This window comes from Panthera pardus, unplaced genomic scaffold (assembly GCF_024362965.1).
Source record: "Panthera pardus isolate Hobbes unplaced genomic scaffold, ASM2436296v1 HiC_scaffold_24, whole genome shotgun sequence".
Taxonomy (NCBI): domain Eukaryota; kingdom Metazoa; phylum Chordata; class Mammalia; order Carnivora; family Felidae; genus Panthera; species Panthera pardus.
Window position 1 is genome coordinate 97,709,596 of NW_026526810.1, and position 17,452 is coordinate 97,727,047.

Genomic DNA, 17,452 nt, shown 5'->3' on the forward strand with positions numbered 1-17,452 from the left:
AGCACAGAGCCTGACGCGGGGCTTGAACTTATGAATGGTGAGATCATGACCTGAGCCAATGCCAGACACTTAACTGACTGAGCCACCCAGCCACCCCAATGATGTTTCTTTTTAAAAAGTAGTTGTGAATTTTCCCTTTGAGCATTATTTGTACAAAGGTTGTCAGATTTATGAACACAAAATCAGTTTTAAGCCAAAAGATAAACAGGAGGGCTCATTGTTGAATTATTCATCAGCTATTTCAGTACCTCCCATGTGCATAGCACTGTGTTAGGAGCTATGTGGATGCTGAGCTAGAATGTGGGCTCCATGAGTGGAAAAGAGGAGAGGGATTCTGTCTACTTTGTTCAGTGCTATATTACAGCACCAGGACAGTGCTTGGCACACAGTAGGTGCTCAAGAAATATTTGTGGAGTGAATGAAAATGTGTTCATTGTTTTTACCAGTTAGGATTTGATTCATCAGTGAGTGACAGAAACTTCAAAATAACAAAGACTAGGGGCACCTGGGTGGCTCAGTCAGTTAAGTGTCCAACTCTTGGTTTCAGCTCTGGACATGATCTCACTGTTTCGTGGGTTCGAGCCTCATGTTGGGCTCTGTGCTGGCAGTGCAGAGCCTACTTGGGATTCTCTGTCTCCCTTTCTCTCTGCCCCTCTCCCACTCGTGCTGTCTCTGTCTCTCTCAGGATAAATAAATAAGCTTAAAAAATTTTTTTTTTTAGTAACAAAGACTTAAGCTGAACGGAAATCTATTTCTTACATGAAATTAATCTAGAGGAAAACAACCCAGGCAGTTAGGGAAGGCTCATAACATCATCAGGGCCCAGTGTATCCATGTCTTACCCTCTGTATTCTCTGGCATCTGACTTTCACTTCAGGGTCCCAGCTGACTGCTTGAGCTCCAGCCATCACATCAACATTTCCAAGAAAAAGGAGAAAAGAAGAGCACGCTTCCTTTCTTGAAAGGCACTTCCTGTAAGTTGCACACAGCTCTTTTATTTCTCTCACACTGGCCAGAACTCAATCACATTGTGACTTCTAACAGCAAGGAGGCTAGAAAATGTGGACTTTGTTATGGCTGGCTATGTGCCCCAGGTAAAATTGGAAGTCCATTACTCTGGAAGAAGGAAAAAATGTATTTGGGGACAGCTCGCAAGATCTCTTGGTAGTAAACTTAAATCTTCTTAGGAGATGAAGCCATATACACATTACATTTTAAATAATCACATAAAGGTTTTATATTATTGAAACTGAACAAGTTGTATAGATGATAGGAAGCACAGAAAGAATACAGTTAAAAACAGCATCGTGGGTGAGGTGTGGGCCTGGATACATGGAGGGTAGTGGGCAAATTGGAGGATAGTCCAAGGGCAGCAGATGTTTTATATTATGTAGTGGTGGTAAAAATAAAAAATGAAAATTATGGTGGTTATGAATAAAATTCTGCTTTTGATCATCAAGAAAAGGTCATAGTCAAGGTTTCAAAATCAATATATTTTATTTAAAGGGTACTTTTATTTCCTTTAAACAAATTTTTAAAGTCATGTTACTTGGACTTCTCCCTTCAAGCCTCCTGCAATTCTGCTGTGTTTAATCAGTGGTTCTCCAAGGCCTCAATTTTCTTTATAAGGCTCCACTGTTCCTTTGTGGGGCACAGTACTCTTAGGGAACTCTTGTGGCCAATGGAGATTTCTCCCAGAGTTAGGGAACTGTAGTGTCCCTGTTCAACAACTGCTGTCTCAAAAGTCCCTAATGTAAAAAAAAGGGGAAAAAAAATTGTTCCAAATATTTAGAGACTGGATTTCTTTCTCTTAACTTATTTAAAAAAAATTATACATACAGTACACATTCATCAAAGAATTAGAAAACATGGGTGGGCAAAATGAAAAAAATAACCTGTAATTCCACTCTCCAGAGATGACCACGGTTAATATTTTTTATGCCTCAAAAAATATTCACGTAAACATTTATTTAAAAAAAAATACTGTCAGGTCAACGTTCACTACACTTTCAATTTAATGATCTAGCGTGAACTCTTTTTTGGTCAGTAAGTATAATTGCATCATCATTTCAAAAGGCTACATAATATTTTGTGGGGCAATGTGGAAAGCCTGACTTTCAGTGATATGAAATATGTCTGTGTTCCTTTTTATCAGGAATTTAGGAGAACTGCTTACTTACAGGAGCAGACAGGGAGCAGAAGGCTTGAAAGAAGGTCATCAGAGAAGGTTAGTTTCACGCTTGCCTGAGGGTGAGAGACTGAATCTGATACCTGGACAACTGGTCGCTCCCAAAGGAGGCCCTCTGGAGAGGTGGCTATCAGTGGGGATCAGTATTGCTCATAGCCTGGGGCTCCCCCAGGAAGCAGCCTGGAGCCCAGGTGAGAGCCTGTTTGGAGGCAGATGGTGCTGGAGAAGTCACGTCAGGCCAGCTGGTGTTCTGTAAGCAGCCCTCATTTGTTGGATCCTTCCTTTTTCTCCAACTGGCGTTAGGGGGTCAGAGCTCTGTCGCACTGGGTGTAGATTTGTGCCTTCTTTGACTGCTGCCTCATTCCTCAGTTACCTCGCCCCCTTATTCACCAGTTGCTCACATTCTGCTACCAATATCTGGTGTACATTGAATGCAATTACTTCATGAGCTAGGAATGTGCCAGCGCTTAAGTCTTCCCACTCAGGAGCCTCTAGAAATAAAACTCAGATTAGGTAGCAGCTAGGGTGGGATAATCAAGTACATTTTTTAACAGTGACATAATAACTTTTCTCAGTGATTTCCTATTGTTTGAAGGGGATCATTATCTCTCTGTGAAACCACATCTGACATTGAGGCTGAAGTGAGTTGCTGAAATGCTGGTCCTTACCTCTGAATGGTAAGAGCCCACCTGCCTCCATCTAATGGGCTTTGTACCATCAGGGCACCAAATGGATGCTGGGCGCTTGCAGGCTGCCCTGATGTTATGCACTGAGGGACATGTCTTATAATATGAGAACTGCACTGAAATAGATTCTGCTCCACAAGACCAAACTTGTTCTTTCTAGAGGATAAATGACCTCAGGAATCATTGGCTTTTAAGTGTTATAAATTTTTATGACATTATGAAAGAGATGGGGCTGCAATAAATCACTTAGAATTAACTATTTCCATTTTCTGGATAATGGATTGGGTGTAGTGTCCCAGCAACTGTGGGTAGACTACAGAGGGGAGTCTAGAAATAGGATACAAAATGTGTACAACAAAATTGTCCAAGTAAGCCGTGTTACCTCTCCCCTGATATGGCTGATTATTTAAATAGAAGTTCACTGCTCAGGAGCAGTGCTAATCATTGATGGGAAATTAAATGAAAATAAAACCTGGTTAAGTTCTTAGAGGATCCCAGAATGGGAATTTGGAAAGGTAAGGGTAGCCTTAGGCTAGATAAGCTGGGGAAGTAACTGAAGATAAAAACAGAAGAATTCAGGGGGGATTAATGCAGAGATATAAACTTGAGGGAAATGAAAGAAAGAAAGGAAGGGAGGAAGGGAAATAATTGCAGATATAACTTTTACATAGTATGGAAATAAAAATGTTTCAAAATGCTAAAAATGGTTTTTTAGGTAAAAGAGCCAGAGTTGGAGTAGGTTTCACATGTTAAGTAGAATTCTGCATATTCAGAAGGATCCTTTTAATTTTTTTGGTAAGGGAAAATTCAGAGACTGAGAAAGATGCCACATGTTTCCAGGGGACAGTCTTTTGGAGGTGTGTTGCCTGGAAGCTATTCTGTCTATTAATAGTCATGGAGTTTAAGCAGCTTTTTAAAGGGGAATTGAGATCAGGGACTAAGGGGAGTCTTGTGATTTGACAGTCAAGGCTATTGGCCACTGGGCTATGTGTGCATAGGTGCCAGTGCTGAGAGAAACCAAAAAAGTCTGAAAACAGATGAGGAAACAGAACTAGAGAATCATAAAGCACTTTGTTGAAGGTTACACTGCTAACTATTGGCATAGCAAATTCCTTGATGATTTAGACATTGCTAAGGAATCCAGTGACTTTGGGATAAGTTGTGGATCAATCAGCAGAAGGCAAGTAGGTAGGATGTTTTAGGCCCAGACAGTGAAACGTACTTTATATTTTTCTCAGCTTCTGTGAAATGTTGGCATCGAACAGGTGGTTGTAACCCTAGCAAAGGCTGGGAAAGGGGCCATGGCTGTGCAGTTGGGAATGTTGAGTTGGGTGTTATCGTCCAAGATAATGGACCAGTCATCTAGGTAGAGCTAGCTAGAAGTATCAAATCCTCAGGAGTCGTGAAGCTTAAGTGGTGGTGGGTCAAAGACGGAAGAGGCAATATCTGGGATAGAGTCTCCAGAAAGGGTCAAAGGGTCAAATGCTTTAGCATTTTGCTATTAAGAACTTCTTTCTGCCTTGCTCTGTACCTGGGCCTTGTCAGTCTTAAAGCAGCCGTATTTGGAAGCAGCTGTTAAACACAGATGTTGTACTTGTGAGAAAAAGTTTGCAAGTGTCAGAAAATAGTGAAGTCAACCTAAGCAAAAGTAGCTATTATTAGGAGACAAGGTGCCTTGGGATCTTGGGACTAGCCTAGAAGCAAAGACTGGAAGCCTGTTGGGCCTTTCTGTCTCTAGTGTTTGTTCCTCTCTGTGTCTCTGCTTGGTGTGTTGGGGAGCAACCTTATTCTAATCAGCACTGTCAGCACACCAGTGGAATACAGTGTCAAGGCCTGCACTCCGAGTTGGGAGGGGACAGCATGAAGTCTGTTCAAAGGGGAGCCATAGGTACGATTGAAGAGCTAAAAACAGTTAGGTCTGAGAGGAGAGGCTAAAGGACTGGGAATAATTCATTGAGAAAAAGCCCACAATTCAACAGCAAAATCGTCTTAAGTATATGATAGATTATCAGTGTGAGAAGATGGCGACAGACTGACTGTTCTTTGTCTTCACTAAGGATAAACCAAGAGGGAACAGACTTGAATCACAGCAAAGACGGATTCAGGCTGGATGAAAAGTAGGAGGTAGTGGCGGTGGAGGCTGCAGGCATCTTGATGGCTTTTGGGAGAAAGTGGAGGAGCTCTTTGGACAAATGGGTGATTCTTGTCTCTCTGGAATGATGTTTGCTCTGTCTTCAGGCAGGGTGGTGACCTGGAAGGGCCTGTCAGCCCTTCTTAGTTTGGGGACAGATTGTTTGTTGGGTCAGAGAAGCTCTTGTTTTGTCTGGCCAGTGTCTGAAGGGACTTCTTAAGCTCTTTGGTATTTTCTCAGGGTTACAACCATATTGTGCCATTAAATAATTTTCTACCTTCTGTTCATTAGTCTCAAGTTTCAGTGTCTAGCTGACAAAGTACATTTATGTTAGACTTTTAGGTTTGGGACATATGTTGTTGTTTATTTAGAAAATGATTAAATAATATGACGTCCAAGCTGCTTCCTGCCTTCAGAGCATCCAGCGACTATTTCACAGATATGAGACTGAAATGCTTATTTGTTTTGTTTTCAATCATATGATTTAATTTTTAAAATAAAATTAATTAATATATACCTTCCACTTGCAAAAGAAAAATGATTTATATCTCCTCTTAATTCTTTAAACTCAACATTTACCTTATTCAGGTACATGTGATTTAAGTCTACCGCTCGGCTCATAAAGTAGGGGGGGAGTAACATTTGGCGATGAAATCCTCAAAACTAGCTTTGAATGTTGGCTGTCTTATGCATTCAACGGAAACCTTCAGATGATAGCAAAAAGTCCATTGAAACTTGAAACTTTCATCTAGTACTTATCAAGAAAAATGTCTTCAGATGTTTCCCAGCCAAAGACACCATGGCAAAAAAAAAAAATTACAATGAAAGAGGAGTGTTGTAATGGGTTGTTTAGCGCCTAGAAAGTCATTAGAGTAAACCTCAACCTCACATTTTGATTCCTCTCCTGGGCCCATTCATCTCTCAACTGCAAGTCCTTCTCTAGGTTGCTGGTGTCTTTGACCAGCTGAAAGTAGTTTAATGGTGAGCAGCATTCTTTTCTAGAAGAACGAAGCTGTCACAGAAAATAAGGCCTCAGAATAATAATAAACAACGTCTGTTTCTGATAATTACCCACAAAATTTGTATGCACCACCCATTTTGACACCGGTAGACTGCTTTGCTTCCAGATGGACGTCAATTTAAATCACGCTATATAATGCCTTCTCTTCCATTCTACTGACTTCCTCACCATTTTATTTTTTATTTTTTTTTTTCAACGTTTTTTTTTTTTTTTTTTTTTTTTATTTTTGGGACAGAGAGAGACAGAGCATGAACGGGGGAGGGGCAGAGAGAGAGGGAGACACAGAATCGGAAACAGGCTCCAGGCTCCGAGCCATCAGCCCAGAGCCTGACGCGGGGCTCGAACTCACGGACCGCGAGATCGTGACCTGGCTGAAGTCGGACGCTTAACCGACTGCGCCACCCAGGCGCCCCCTTCCTCACCATTTTAGTCCTTAATGATAGAAACTTCATATCTATCACAAGTTGTTATGGACCCAATAGTATATTTACTCCCGTTTTGTTTTATTTCTCTGTATTAGGTTTGGGTGAGATTCCAAAGAATTGTGTACAGAGGTGTGCTAGTGTTGCACAGCACCCATTACTCAGGGGAGACGTATCTTTGAAGACAGGGTGCTGCTTGAACCCACCAGCTGCCAAAAGGGTTGGATGACAGGGGACAGCAGAGGCGTCAAGGCAGCCTGGGCTGCTGCAAATGGCTTGTGTGGTCCAGGAGTGTATAGTGGACCCAGATCTAAGAGGCTAGGGAAGTGTCTTCCCTTTGGGGTGGGCAGGCAGTGAGAGGCCAGAGAAAAAGTCAAGGGCCCAGTGAGGCTGCCAGAAGTGGAATTCAGCCATTCTTTTTTGTTTTGTTTTGTTTTGTTTTTAATGTTTATTTATTTTTGAGAGAGAGAGAGAGCAAGAGAGCATGCTGGGAAGAGGCAGAGAATCCGAAGCAGGCTCCAGGCTCTGAGCTGTCAGCACAGAGCCCCATGTGGGGCTCGAACTCACGAACTGCGAGATCACGACCCGAGCAGAAGTCGGATGCTTAACTGACTGAGCCACCCCGGCACCCCACAGTCATTTTTTTTTTTTTTGGATGAATAACTGATGTTGGCATTGGAGATCTGGCTGCTACTCAGGCAATGTCTGCCCTTACAGGCCTTCACCCAGAAATCTTTTTAGAAATGTTGGTACTCTCATTAGACAGGGCATTTCATACTAATTTCAGATTATCTCCAAGGACTAGTCTTAAAACCTTTAAGCTTCTCTTGTTTTTCTTATGATAATGTTCTTCATCCCAGTACCAATGGTTTCCAGCTTACAATCTGACTTAAGATTTTTTGACTTTATGATGGTGCAAAAGTGATGCGCATTCACTAGAAACCATACTTCGAATTTTGAATTTGGATCTTTTCCTGGTCTAGAGATATGTGGCACCATACTCTCTTGTGATGCCGGGTGGTCACAGCCAGCTGTAGCTCCCAGTCAGCACGGGGTCACAAGGGTCAACGACCCATACACTAACAAGCATTTTGTACCCATACAGCTGTACTGTTTTTCACTTTCAGGACAACATTCAATACATTACCTTGATTGTAGAATGGGCTTTGCGTTAACTGTTGATTCTGAGCATGTTCAAGGTAGGCTAAGCTAAGCTATGATGATCAGTTGATTACATATATTAAATGAATTTTCAACTTATGTTTTCAACTTACGATAGGTTTTTTGGGATGTAACCCCATCATCAGATGAGGAAGATTTGTATGACAAGATTTTGCAAGTGGCCCAAGGCAAAAACTGAGTGTCAGGTCTCCAGTATTTATCCAGCCCTATATCCCTTGGGTGCAAGGCCATCCTGGGAGTTACTTAGATACTCTCCCTCTCCCTTATGCTTAGGCTTTGCTTTCAGTTAGGCACCCCAAATCTAAAACTAAGGATCCTTTGAAAGCAACTCCTGTCCTATGTAAAGTAAGTCCATGGCACTATGAATCTATGTGACTTGCCCACATTCAGTGAGGGAAAAGCATACATGTTCACCCAAAGTGAGGCTGTCTCGATACATTATACTTTAGATGGCATACATTCCCTTAATTGGTTAAAAAAGTAAAACTAAGGTGATTACTTTGTAAACATTTTTACAACAAATAGAAATGCACATTTTTGTGCGTGTGTTTCTCTCAGCAGGGAAAAGGGGGCAGATGTCATGTAGCCATTGAAGCAATAGTGCTTTTCCCGAGTCCCCTGGTAAGGGGAGGCAGTGTTCACGTCCTACCATTAAACTGTGCTGTGCTGTTAGTGTCTGTTGGCTCTAAGCACTGAGGACACAGAGTGAAATAGGAGTGGGGGTGGGTGAGTGGAAGTGATTGGCAGAACCCTGAAGTAGATATGCTTAACTTTAATCTCTTCCTGACGTCTGTTTTTAGATTCGCTAAAGAAAGAAGCTTTGAGAGGGAGAACAATGCAGGAGAGAGAGCATCTTGTTAAAGAGGTGTTGGGGTGATGAAGTCAGATGGCTTCAGGAGAGCAAAGGAGTTGTTCCTAAAGGTAGGGCTGGTGTACTTTCGGGCCACCTATGGGCTTGTGAGGAGTGAGCCAGCCAGCCCAGAGACAAAGCAAAATGAAATAGGGAGGACTGTGGGAATCCTCAGCAGTTTGACTGACCCCCTACTGCCTGACCTCTCAGGTCTGGTTCTTAGCACAGTTGAACTCAAACGTTCTAAGTCGCTGATAGCATGCCCTCCCAATTTGGAGCTAGGGAGGGAGGGTTGGTCAGAAGAGGAGTCAGGAAAGTCAACATTCCAAGTTCTGGAATAAGTAGAAGACAGCCTTGCTACCCTGCATAGTGACAGCTGAAAATCCCAAGGGAGACTTCTGTTTGGGCGTCATGACCTTTCCTGTCACATCTCGACATTCTGGCAGGCTGTTGGAGAGACTTGTGTGACAGGCTCACCTTTCAGCGGGCCTCCATCACACCACAGACGGCAGCAGGGAAGAGGCAGGAGAGAGAAGAGAGCTGGCCCCTGCTTCCTAGACACTTTCATCCCCCAGAGTCGGGACCAGGTCACAGAGGTCACCAGTCATGCGGTAACATCCTGATGATAAAGTGGAATGCCTCTCCCCTAATCCTCTAAACGTGGTCTTTGCATGGATTATTAAAGAAAGGATGTTTATCTCACTTGGGCCATCGTCCACACACATCCCAGCCCCTTTTCCAACTCCCTCGGCAGAGACACCTGCCACATTTAGAATCCTGGCATCCTCAGGGGGAGCTCTTGATTCTTAATTATGCGGAAAGCCTCTCTCTCTCTCTCTCTCTCTCTCTCTCTCTCTCTCTCCCCTTTTAAAAATGATAAATGACTTAGGAGAAGCAGGCACAACCATGTCTTCTCAGGATTGTTTAGTAGGAGATGTGGAGGTAGAAATATGATGGATTGGATTCGAATTTGCTTAGCTCTGACAAAGATAAATTGTCACTAAAACCATAAGGTTGCATATTTTCACAATCAAGCCCATTTCACTTTTGAAACTAGCTATTCTCTATAGGCTTTTTGTCAGCATTGGAAAAGGAATGGGGTAATAATGATCAGATTAGAGGAATCTCATTAAAAGCACTAAGGCAGTTGGTTTGCTTGGTTGAAATATTTGGTTAAGCTGCTTGTCTCGTTGCTTCTCTTGCACCAGGAAGAGTGAGAAAACCACTGGTGCCTGCGGCCACCATGATAATGAAATAGACACATACCTGTTGTGGCAAGCATCATGTTTTTCCACAATAAATTGAAAGTGACTTCTGTTCACATTATGTAAAAAAATACATTTTGAATATATTTTTATAATACTCAGATAAAAACAATGGACTTGTCATGGGCAACATTTTCTCAAAGATTATATATTTATAATTACTTTAATGTATAGGCTACCTCTGAAATAATATGTATAAAACCTGATAAGTTTGGTTGCCTCTGTGTCAGGGAACTGGATGATTGTGGGAATGGGCTATTATTAAATAATTTAAAAATTACCTATTAGAATATTACCTATGAAAATGAAAATTAAGGGGCTCCTAGGTGGCTCAGTCAGTTAAGTATCTGACTCTTGATTTTGGTTCAGGTCATGATCTCGTGGTTTGTGGGTTCGAACCCCGTGTCAGGCTCTGCCCTGAGAGCACAGAGCCTGCTTGGGATTCTCTCTCTCTCCCTCTCTCTCTGTTTCTTCTCTACTCATGCTCTCTCTTCCTCTCAAAATAAATAAATGAACATTAAAAGAATTAAAGAAAATGAAAATTTAAAAAATTTCTCTTAAAATATTTCCTTTATTGTGAGGTGAACACCAGGCCCGCTGGCGTGCTTTGTCTGTTAATGTGCATGATCTATCCATAGTATACATTCACCTGCCCTGGCTGGTGTTGAAGACAGGTACAAAGGCATAGGCACAGGGGTAGCAAAGGGCTAACAGAAAGCCAAATCTATCAGGTTCATTGTCCCATACCTCCCTGGAAGGGCCATGATTGTGATTGGTTAGAGACTGCTAACTCATGTTAATTTAAACATGAACTTAAGATCAACCATCTTTTTTTATTTATTGTATAAATATGCTATCTGTTTAGAGCAGGACATTTAGAAATGTGAGAAATAGAAGTCACCCATAATCTAGCTACTCAGAGATCATTCTTGCTAACCCTTCGGAATATATCCATATATATCTGTAAAGGCCGTTTCTATGTTTATCTGTTTCCATATATGGCTGTGTCTGTGAGTGTGGGCATGTGTGAGGCTGCCAACTAAATTCCCCCCAAGGGCCAGGCAGATAAATGTGTGAAATCAGCTGGATATAAGGCTAATTAGAGACTGACAAGCATTATGCTGAACCGGAGCACTTATACTTCGCCTAAAGATATTCAAACTTTCAATAATATGTGGCCACATACAACAATCTGTAGGCTGCATTTAGCTTGTGGGCCATCCGTTTCTTTCACAGCAGGTAATCAGGGTTATTATTTTCTTCTCTATCCTTTCAGTGATATTCTGTGTGTATGTCCATATTGTATACATGCAAAAACACATAAATCCATGCTTTCTCCCACTTTTTTGTAAAGCAAATGATAGCATGTCAGTTGCAATTTTAACTCCAGACTCAGTTGAACCTTTTGGATGACAGTTTGTTGTCTTGTTTGCATGAACGCTTGTTACCTCTCTTCTGATCATCTTCTATGTTCTTCTTGGTCCTCTTCCAAGAGTTTAGGGGTTCTGGGGCGCCTGGGTGGCTCAGTCGGTTGGGCGTCCCACTTCGGCTCAGGTCACGATTTCGTGGTCCGTGAGTTCAAGCCCCTCGTCGGGCTCTGTGCTGACTGCTCAGAGCCTGGAGCCTGTTTTAGATTCTGTGTCTCCCTCTCTCTCTGACCCTCCCCTGTTCATGCTCTGTCTCTCTCTGTCTCAAAAATAAATAAACGTTAAAAAAAAAATAAAAAAAAAAGAGTTTAGGGATTCTTCCCTACTACTTTCTTTTCTGGGGAAAAGTTGGCCAATTTTTTTTTCTTTTTAACTGAAGTTTAATTGACATACCATGTCATATTAGTTTCAAGTGCACAGCATAGGGATTCAACAATTCTGTATATTATACAATTGCATTTCTTTTTTGGGTGAAAAATGTTTTCACGTTTTATGCATTTCTTCAGTTAACATTTTAAAGTAATCTCTATACCCATCACGGGGCTTGAACAACAACCCTGAGATCAAGAGTCGCACACTCTACCGACCGAGCCAGGTGCTTCCTAAAAAATGTTTTCACTTTAAACCTGATGCAATTCCTTACCCTCGCTTCTTTTCTTTAAACCTTAAACCACATCAACCTCCTTTTACTTTCTTTCCCCTGCCTTGTTAGTATATTTCTCTCACCAATCAGTTAAGATTGTCTTCAGATTCTATTAACATTTGGTTATGCATGCTGAAAGAATCACAAGAAATGATGAATAGTACTAAGCCTGAGTTTGACCCCGGGGTCACCCTGTTAGGCTCAACTACCTTCCCCAAATTGAATATTATGTCGTCCATCATTGTACATTCTAATGCTCTTGCCAACAGCTTTTAGCTGTAAGGAGCTGCTTTCGATACCTACCATCTGCTACCGACCCCCATCTAACCATGAAACAAATTTAGTGAAGAATCTTGTTCAACTAAGAAGATTATTAGGCACGATTCTGTTGACAGCGCGCACGTTGGCAGCGTTTCTCGAGAGCTTTAAAAAAATTGCTTGGCTGCATGTACTTTGTGTAAAGTAGCACAATCTTCCAAAGCGTGTAGTGTGAACAAAACGAGGTGAAAAGAACAGAGTTCTACCTTGAGTTGATGTACAACCTTGGAAGGCCTTTAACTGCAGCACCTTGATTTCTTCATTTACGAAACGTAATTAGTGAGATCCATCCCAGTCATGTCACACAGTTATTGGAATGAAGTTACCAAACAAATGCACAAGCAACCTTATTAAATGCTATGTAAATCGATCCTTTTTACTCCAGGGCTGCTTGAGAATCAATTGAGAAAATGGAGTAGCAGTCGATTTCACTTCCATTTAAAATCGCAATTTCCCCCTCCACCTCTCTTTTTTTCAACTTGTGCCCTGTACTCTTTCTTCAGCAAATGACTTTGATTCTGACCTCCCAGAGACTCTAGGTGAAGGCTTCCTCCGTGTCTCTCTCCTCTGTCTCCCAGATCCTCACTTTCCATCTTTCTCTCACTGCTACCCTGAAGATGGTAGGTTCAGTTCTTCCTCCTGGTGCACCTCTCCATCTATGGCCTGCATTGTCTCTCAGCTCCTCCCTGGCTTTCCTCCATCCTGCTAGAGTGTACTTTTCCCTCCTTCTCCATTGGCTCCTTCTCTCCTACAAGTGTGCCCATGTTTCTTTTTCTACAGTCCTTCCCTTTAAAAAATTTTTTTTTACTGTTTATTAATTTTTTGAGAGAGAGAGAGAGAGAGTGAACAGGGGAGGAGCAGAGAGATAGGGAGACAGAATCAGAAGCTGGCTCCAGGCTCTGAGCTGTCAGCACAGAGCCTGACGTGGGGCTGGAACTCAAAAGCTGTGAGATCATGACCTGAGCTGAAGTCTGACGCTTAACTGCTTAACCGACTGAGCCACCAAGGCACCCCTACAGTCTTTCCCTTAGTGCACCTTTCCATCAAGGCTGACGCTCACCCCACCTTCCTCCTCCTCACCTCCACATATCCATTCCTTTTCTTCATTCCCACTCACTTTGGCCTTAGCTTTTTGCAGTCCTATCCCTCCCTAACTGTCCTGCTGAATCCGATGCCTTGAAGGCCACACACCTAATAACCACGTTTGCTGGTTTTTACTTAGTTCTCATCTTTCTTGAACTCCTTACATCATTTAACAGTACCGGTAATAAAGCATAATTCTGTTTCCATTTCCACCTTCCCAATAAAGGCTCTTTTCCCCGCTCTTTACATGTAGGTATTCTCCAAGGTTCTAAGTCCACAAACCTTATCAGGTCACACGTCTTATTATAGATAATCCCCAAATACCCAGGTCATTTGCTAATAGCAGTCCCACATTCCAGTCCTGCATTTCCAGCTGCTGGCAAAACTTCTCCACTTGAAGGTCATGATGAAGCCATTTAAGTTCAGCGTTTCAAAGTTCAGCTCATCATCTCCTCACAAATAGTCTGTACGCTTGATTTTCCTATTTTTGTTCAGATGTTTTTTTTCCCTACAACTTGACAATTACTTCTAAAGCTGCAAAATAAGCTAACCCATAGACCTCTAGGCTGGCGAGGAATTAGATGGAAAGCAAATCAGGAAAAATATTAGAGTAGTAGCAGGCCCAGTGAAATTAACATGAGCCAGGAGAGAAAACCAGCAGGGGGACAGGAAATCAACATCACGCATTTTGCTTACAAGAGAGTTAGAAGACCAGGGCTACCAAACACATTAGTGTTTGAATTTCTAATTTTCTATCAAGGCTCCTGGCAGATACAAACCCCTCACCACAGTGACTCATTGTTTAAAACTTGCTCTGTGATTACAACATCTCTTTAGACTCTCTAATTCTTTACAGTCAGATTTTAGGTTTACCCATCCTTCATTTTTTTCTTACCATAAAATATTTTAAACACACAGAGTATAGATAATAGATACTTCCTTACCATTAAAACTTTTGTCATATTTGCTTCAGCTTTTGTAAAACATTTTATTTTGAAATAATTATAGGCTTAAAATATTGCAAAAAACAAGACAGAGACTATATAAACCCTTCACTTAGATTCCTCAAATGTGTTAACACTTTACATAACCATAGTACAAAGATCAAAGGCAGGAAATTAACGTTGATACCATACCCTTAACTAGTGCACAGACCTCAGTCAGATGTCACCAGTTTTTCCCCACTGAAGTCCTTTTTCTGGTTCAAGATCCTACGTTGCATCTAGGGTTGCTCCTCAGTCTTCTTTTTTCTTTTATGATCCTATGCTTTTGAAAAGTACTGGTCATTTGTTTTGTGGACTGACTCAATTTCGATTTGTCTGCTGTTTTCTTATGTTTAAATTCATGTTATACATTTTAGCAAGACTACCCAGAAGTGACTTTGTGTCCTTTTCAGTGCGTCGTATCAGGTTTTCAATGTTGATATGTTCCACTAGTGGTTATGTTCACTTTGATCACTTGGCTAAGGAGATTTTTCCGGGTTTCTCCCCTGTGAAGTTACTCTTTTCCTCTTTGTAATTAGTAATATTAATAAATATCTTGTGCAGAATACATCGAGACTCCGAACATGTCCTCTTTTTCATCATATCTTTTACCTACAAATGTAAACCCCAATTTAGGCATCCATTGGTGATTCCTGCATGCAAAAATTATTACTTTGGTGTTTGTCAAATGGTGATTTTTCTATTTCCATCATGCTTTCTCTACCATTTACTTAGTTAGATACATCAATATGGACTCATAGAATTTGCTTTATTCTATAAGCTATGTTCCACTACTGTCATTATTTTGCCACTCAAAGTATCCTAGATTTGGCCATCGGTAGCTCCTTCCGGATGACTTCTACATCCTTTCTAGATGCCCCATCTTTTTTGAGTACTTCCTTACTTTCTGTTATCACAAGGTGTTCCAGGCTCATCTGGTGATTTCCCTACTCTATCCACAGAACATTTTTTCCTCTTTTTTAAAATAAACAAAACATCATGGAAATCCCCTATGCCCTGTGAACACTTTCTTATTCAGATTTCCTAGCTTCCTTCATTAGATGTTTCTACTCTCCTGATATCAGACACATCAACCCTAAATACATTCTGGTCCATGACTTTATATATTAACTACATGTGTATGTATCCATAAATAATATAGTTCTTTGCACATTTTATAGCACTAGATAAATGAAATAATGTTATAAATACATATGACTAGACATTTATAAATTATTGTTGGTACATGTGGCTGAAAAAGCTCATTCATTTTGTTTTCACTTATTACTTAAAATTTTTTATCTGAGTATAGTTGACACACAATGTTATATTCGACGTATAACATAGTGACTCAGCATCTCTATATCTCTATATGTTTTTTTAATGTTTATTTTATTTTTTATTCTTTTTTGGGGGGAGGGGCTCTTTTATTTTTTAATAAAAAAAAACATTAAAAGGGGCAGAGACAGAGAAGGACAGAGGATCCCAAGTGGGCTCTGTGCTGACAGAGGAGAGTCTGATATGGGGCTCAGACTCACTGTGAGATCATGACATGAGCCGAAGTCAGACAGTTAACAGTGTGAGCCACCCAGGTGTCCCCATCTATATCTCTACATGTTATGCTATGCCCTACACACGTGTGGCTACCGTCTGTCACCATACAACACTATTACACCATCATTGACTATATTCCCTATGCTGTGTTTTTTATTCTCACGACTTATTCATCCCGTGACTGGAACTCTGTGCTCCCCACTCCCCTTCACCCATTTTGCCTCTTACCCTACCCCCTTCCCTCTGGCAACCATAAATTTGTTCTTTGTGTTTGTTGATCTGTTTCTGAAAAGCTCGTTTATTTTAACTTCTGCGTAATATCCCATTATAGGATTATACCAAATTTATTTACCTTTTCATTATTTGATAGACATGTTGATTGTAACCCATTTTTTGCAATTATAAATATATTCTTGTAAGCTATCAGCTTGAGCTATTATGTTAGAGTGTCCCTGAATTATATACTTAGGAATATAATTACTAGGCTTTAGTGTATGTATGTCTTCCACTTCATTAGATTTTGTCTCCAAAATGTTTTTTTTTAATTTCTTTAATGTTTTTATTTATTTTTGAGACAGAGAGAGACAGAGCATGAGCAGGGGAGGGGGAGAGAAAGAGGGAGACAGAATCTGAAGCAGGCTCCAGGCCCTGAGCTGTCCGCACAGAGCCCGACATGGGGCTCGAACTCACAGAGTGTGAGATCATGACCTGAGCTGAAGTCGGACACTTAACTGACTGAGCCACCCAGGTGCCCCTAAAATGTTTGTTTTTGTTTATACTGTGACCAGCCATGTGTATCCCTATGTCTACACATCTTCACCAACCCTTGGTATTGTCAGTCATTTAAATTGTTGCCGAAGTGATAGCAGTGAAATAGTCTTTGTTGTTTTTAGCTGCATTTCCCTGATTATTAGTGAGGCTGAGTATTTCTCTGAAAATATTTTTTAATTTTAGTGTGTTTTTTTTTGAGAGAAAGAGAGCATGTGCACATGCATGTAAGGGAGGAGCGAAGGGAAGGGAAAGAATCTTAAGCAGGCTCCATGCCCAGTGCAGAGCCTGACTCGGGGCTTGATCCCAAGACCATGAGACCAAGGCCTGAGCCTAAATCAAGAGTCAGAAGCTTAACCGACCCAGCCACGCAGGCACCCTGATGCTGAGCATCTTTTCATGCTCATCGGTCATTTCTCTCTTATAAAGTGTAATCTTGTGCCCATTTTTCTTTTGGAGTGTGGTCCCCTTACTGATTTGCTGCTTTTTTTTTTTTTTTTAATTTTTTTTTAACGTTTATTTATTTTTGAGACAGAGAGAGACAAAGCATGAACGGGGGAGGGTCAGAGAGAGGGAGACACAGAATCTGAAACAGGCTCCAGGCTCTGAGCTGTCAGCACAGAGCCTGACCCGGGGCTCAAACTCACAGACCGCAAGATCATGACCTGAGCCGAAGTCGGCCGCCCAACCAACTGAGCCACCCAGGCGCCCCTGATTTGCTGCTTTTAAAAACATGTCTCAGCTACTAGCACTTTACTCGTTGTCTGTGACCCAAGTACTTCTCTCAGTGGATGATTTGTTTTCTCATTGCTCAAAGTGTCTTTTCACCCTTCTACTTTCAATTCCATCTTCCAAGTGGGTTTCCTAATTGAACATGTTAATGAAGTGACCTCTGGCATGCTACTCATAAATCATTTCTTTTAACTAAATT

General features: G+C 41.3%; 1 long non-coding RNA gene across 1 annotated transcript in view; it reads left to right on the forward strand.

The window, feature by feature from the left end:
* Nucleotides 1-503: 503 nt before the first annotated feature.
* LOC109268402 (uncharacterized) overlaps nucleotides 504-17,452 on the forward strand; it is a 302,440-nt gene continuing 285,491 nt past the window's right edge. The window contains exons 1-2 of the long non-coding RNA XR_002080637.2: nucleotides 504-974; nucleotides 2,156-2,227. This is a non-coding gene — a long non-coding RNA (uncharacterized LOC109268402). The remainder of the gene's footprint in view (nucleotides 975-2,155; nucleotides 2,228-17,452) is intronic.